The sequence below is a fragment of the Sinocyclocheilus grahami genome, unplaced genomic scaffold (genome assembly GCF_001515645.1).
Source record: "Sinocyclocheilus grahami isolate Dianchi unplaced genomic scaffold, SAMN03320097.WGS_v1.1 scaffold227.1, whole genome shotgun sequence".
NCBI lineage: Eukaryota > Metazoa > Chordata > Actinopteri > Cypriniformes > Cyprinidae > Sinocyclocheilus > Sinocyclocheilus grahami.
This window is the reverse complement of record NW_015505406.1, coordinates 856,066-861,990: the sequence shown is the minus strand read 5'-3', so window position 1 is coordinate 861,990 and position 5,925 is coordinate 856,066.

Here is a 5,925-nt window from a genome sequence, read left to right as displayed (position 1 = left end):
GAAAAAATAAAACCTGCTTTAAAACCCAGCAACAGAGCTGTAGCTGTACAATTTTACAACAGCAACACTGCTTTAACAGCAAGACTTATTTGACATCAAAACAAACATTTTAAAAATGCAACCTAGAATGCTTTTAGAATGTTAAAAACCTATGGGGGAAAAAATGAACACCCCTACCCACCCCCACAAAAGCAATATGGTAGTGATCTCACACAGTTCTGACAGTGTGCACACATCTATGTGTAGCCATTCATCCACATTTGAACAGAGTTGACAGTGAAATCCTGTAAATACAGAGTGATAAGTAAGGAAAAAAATAAAACCTGCTTTAAAACCCAGCAACAGAGCTGTAGCTGTACAATTTTACAACAGCAACACTGCTTTAACAGCAAGACTTATTTGACATCAAAACAAAAATGTAAAAAATGCGATAAACTGTCTGAAAAAAGAAAGAAAGTCACGCTATAGAGAAGAAGAAAAATCACCCACTGACTTTCAAAGCTGCAACAGAGTAACAACTTTCTACTTTGAGGATCTTGATAGAAATGTAGTGGAGTGAAAAGTACAATATTTGTCTTTCAAATGTAGTGAAGTTAAAGTAATAAGTTTCCAGAAAAAATAATACTCCAGTAAAGTACACATACTCAAAAAGTGTACTTAAGTACAATACTCAAGTAAATGTACTTAGTTACTGTCCGCCTCTGAGTATAATTCAGGTATACTGAAGTGTCATTTTAAGTATATTTCTGAGAAGTACATAAAAAGTAGGCTGAAAGTATACTTTCATATTTTTTAGCTTAAAAGAAGTATACTAATAGCACACTTGAATAAACTTATTTTTCGTAAGGGAATAATTGTAAACAAAACCGCTTTGCACAATAAAATGGTTCATTTCTAATCACCTATTGCCTATGTGTTAAATTGTTGATGAAGTTAATTCCTCAATCAGTTCTCTATTCCACAGAACCACATATTTTTATTAAAATGGTTTTACGTTTACTGCAAATTAGACATGCCTTCTACTGTTGCTTTCGTCAACGAAAATTATGACTAAATATAGTCGTCAATGAACCTTTATCCCATGACGAAAACGAGACGAAACTAAATGTTATAATGTTATTTCGTCTCGTTATTATTATTATTTTGCAGTATTTCTGTTTCCTGCGTCTCACTTCAGGGGCTGCATCAGGTCACACTGCGCAGACGCAGGGGACGTCACTTCCTCAAGCCCCACTCGCGGAATTATTTAGATCAGTAAATCTTCTTATTTTATTAACCAAATTTTATATACATAAATGTACATTTTCAGGTCAAAAACCACTTTTTTATGTTTTGCTTGCTGAATTGCAGCATTACTTTGGGACTATCTTTAACTCGTGTAACAAGAAGGCTTTAAAAACAATCGAAATTTGTAATTCTTTTAATCTTTTCCTTTGATGTGATCTTTTGTGATTAGTTATATACCCCTGTCTTGTACCCTGTAGTTTTATTTTTCTTGTTGTTTTTTTTCCCTTATTATTTCTTTTGTTCTACATTGTGACTGCTTTTATTTTTGTCTGTATAATTTTCTTAATAAAAAAAATTATTATTATTTAGATCAGTGTTTCCAACCCGGGATCTGTCGAGAGCAGGGGTGCCGTGTAAAAAAATCAATTTTTTATATTTTTAAATTGCTAAAATGTTAAAAAAAGCAGCTATTATATAATATCCATTTCTAATGCCGCCAATAATTAGAGATGCACAGAAATTCCGGCTGCAGAAAATGAGTTCACCTCTCAGGATTCACTTGTGTGTGTGTGTGTGTGTGCGTGTTCGTGTGTGTTATCCCGCTCTATGCGTGTGTGTATTATCCATAGACGGAGATGGGAAATTGAATCAATGCAATTACTGCCTGGATGCAAAAAAGAAAAAAAGAAAAGAAAAGAAGCTAAAATTGTAGTTTAAATTATGATAATATAATATTAATGTGATATTGTATAGAGTTGAGAAGAACTGTTGTTGTCATGTTGTTAAAGGTCCCATGGCATGAAAATGTCACTTTATGAGGTTTTTTAACATTAATATGAGTTCCCCTAGCCTGCCTATGGTCCCCCAGTGGCTAGAAATGCCGATAGGTGTAAACCGAGCCCTGGGTATCCTGCTTCGCCTTTGAGAAAATGAATGCTCAGATGGCCCAATCTGGAATCTTCCCTTTATGTCGTCATACGGGGAAAGGTTACCTCCCCTTTCTCTGCTTTGCCTGCCCAGAGAATTTGGCTACTACTATGAGAAAATGAGCTACTACCGTGCAAGGCGAGTGCAATATTTTTTTTTCCTTGAGAGACATCATGGCTTGCAAACTAGTGAAGCATGGCAGTTGCCCCGCCTCTCTCCTCCTCATTAGCATTTAAAGCTACAGACACAGAAATGGCACAATGGATGTATTCTTGAGTCTATAAGGTAACAATAATATAATAAGATAAAGTTTGAAATGGGTTTGGCTAAAAGAAAATGTTGGTTTCGTCTATACTACTAGGTACTTATACTATATTGACTGGGTTCAATAGAATTGCATTTCTAAAAAGAGACTAAAATACAATTTTCATTGACTAAAACTAGACTAAATGTCATCAGTTTTCGTCGACTAAAACTAGACTAAAATGCTCAGACTTTTAGTCGACTAAAACTTGACTAGACTAAAAAGAGTATGAACGTGACTAAAACTAATAAAAACTAAAATGACAGCTTCACACAAAGACTAGACTAAAACTAAAATTAAAACAGGCCGCCAAAAACAACACTAATGCCTTCTCTTTGTGTTGACCAGAAAACAATACATGCAACAAAAAATGCTTAGGGGCTGTGGCGCTTTTTTTTCTCAAAGCGCTTTCTCTTTGAGATAGGTTTCATTTTGGACTGCAGACCACCACCGCAACACTTCTCCAAGAGTACAGACTGAAAGCAAGGTAGATCATTCGTTTATTTACTAATGTCGAAATGTTTCATTCTAGTTTATATTTGTCTTGAGAAAGAAAAAAAAACGTGATAAAGTTGACTAAATAATTGCAGAATAAGGATTTATTTCTTTAAATGATCGAGTGCTAAATGCGTAATACATAACAGTTTCGGTTATCACAATTTACGTTCACAATAACCACACAATCCGAAATATGATTATACTTGTAATATAAGACCACTCTACATTTTCATGAAGTTTTGTATGTTATCTCATTAAATTGTCCAACCAACTATTTTCCACTTCTTTAATCTCATAATGGAAATAGGCACTGTAAAGTTAACGTTCACGTTCAAAACTGTATAACTTTTTAAGGGAGTTTATAACAAGCTCGGAATTCAGTATACATTTCAAGGGGATATAGAATGTGTGGAAGAAATAAGTTAAAAACTTTAGCAAAGACGTGTCTCTTACTATGTTGGCAACTCTAAACTTCACAGTCATTCACCTCCTTTTTTTTCTCCAATTATCTTCCTCTCTCTAACCATCCCCTCCCCTCCACCATTTCTTCCTTGCAGTCATGGCAGTGCATTCACAAACTACTACAATTGTGACATCCCAGCATGTCTCCTCTGGTACCTGGACCACAGGCATCTGTGACTGCTGTTCTGATATGAGCACTTGTAAGTCACCCACTGACCCATGACCTCTCAGTTCCCTTTTCTTTATTCCAACTTGTTTGAATGCGAAATCCAACCTGATCCTAAACCTGTTTTGATGTTACGAAATCAGAGCTCCAGAGAAATGCTGGAAACTACTGCAAAAACTAGGCACGGTCTTCCTGTTAAAGTACAATATGTAATTAAAATGAAAAAAGTATTGACGTAGGATGACTTTATGAGGTCATCTAGTTGACTTTAGTGCAGCTTTTATTTCTCAAGCACAGTTTTTATGGCTTTATAACGGTATAATACTTAAAAGGCAAATGTAGAACATCATGACATCACACACACATGTGTGTATGTATGTATATAGATAGATAGATAGATAGATAGATAGATAGATAGATAGATAGATAGATAGATAGATAGATAGATAGATAGATAGATAGATAGATAGATAGATAGATAGATAGATAGATAGATAGATAGATAGATAGATAGATAGATAGATAGATAGATAGATAGATAGATAGATAGATAGATAGATAGATAGATAGATAGATAGATAGATAGATAGATAGATAGATAGATAGATAGATAGATAGATAGATAGATAGATAGATAGATAGATAGATAGATAGATAGATAGATAGATAGATAGATAGATAGATAGATAGATAGATAGATAGATAGATAGATAGATAGATAGATAGATAGATAGATAGATAGATAGATAGATAGATAGATAGATAGATAGATAGATAGACAGACAGACAGACAGACAGACAGATAGGCAGGCAGGCAGGCAGGCAGGCAGGCAGGCAGACAGACAGATGTCATTGGTAATACTTTAGATAGTGCTCAAATGCAGCACCTAATTTTGATATCTGTTCAACCTCAACTTTGGACAAAGGTGTTGAAGGACTCCTCTTTAAATTTACTGCAGGCCCAGAGCTAAAACATCCCTCATGTGTGTTTCAGGTTGCTGTGCCCTTTGTTGTTTCCCCTGTATGCAGTGTCAGACTGTGTCTCAGTTTGGCTGGTGTTTCTGCATGCCGTTGCTGGACTGCTGCATGGTGGTGTCTTGCTGTCTCCGCCAGAAGATGAGAGAGCAGTATAACATTCATGTGAGTTCTCACACACACACACACACACACACACACACACACACACACACACACACACACACACACACACACACACACACGTGTAATTAGGAAAATGGTGATGTATAGAGGAAAGACTAATAGCTAGAAAACTAATAGCTAGAGGAGATCAAATGATAGGTTAACCGCTTCCTGTTTTTCTTGTCCTGGGTGTTTCTGATGTTTTGTATTCACATGTTCCTGACACAAAACAAACAAAATACGTAAAACTTTGTGTAAGTAAAAATGTATTCTGATAGTAAATGTTTCTGCAGTCACCATAGAAACCGTGTTGTCAATTGCTTTCAATTGAAAGTAGCTAAAACTGGTAGCTAAATGTTACTAGATGACATCATAATGGCAAGTTCACTGATCTATATAAAGATGAATATAGATCAGTGGACAAGATGAGAACTTAGATAAGGTTTATTTTTTGTCCCTAAACTTTAAAAAAAAAAGTCTCAAAAGGGGTGGGGAAGTCGCTAAATCTAGCTGCTAAATTGGCAACACTGCATAGAAACCACCCATATTTCATTATATTAAAGTGATTTTTTCGGGAGGGATCTTAAATGCATGACTGTGTTTGCACTTTAAACAGTTTTGTTATGACGTCATTAACCACATTGCATTTATGGCTCAGATGTTTGGCTGCATGTGTGCAATCTTAAAGGGATAGTTCACCAGTAGATGAAAATTCTGTCATCATTTACTCACCCTCATGATGTTCCAAACCTGTTTGACGATTTGTCATTTGTGAAACACAAACTGAAGAATATTTCAACAGTTTTTGTCCATTTAATGTGGGTCCAGAACAACATCGGTCCAAAACATTCATTGTATGGTCAAAAGAACACATTTTTCATGTTTTGGTTAAAGGTGGGGTAAGTGATTTCTGGTAGCCAATGTTGACATTTGAAATCACCAAAACAAACACGACCCTACCCCAAAAGGGTCTCATCCCTGTTTTGATAGCTCCGCCCCACACATACGTACGCAACCCAGGCAACGATTAGTTTTGTGAAACAAAGCAAAACCAATGTTGCACCGTGTCTACACTGGACGTGAGTGGCGCGGCACGACAAAATACTATAGAACTCATAATCAGTGATGCTGTCTACACCATAGATATATATACATATCTATGGTCTACACTGGATGCGATGCTGCACGACACGACAAATCC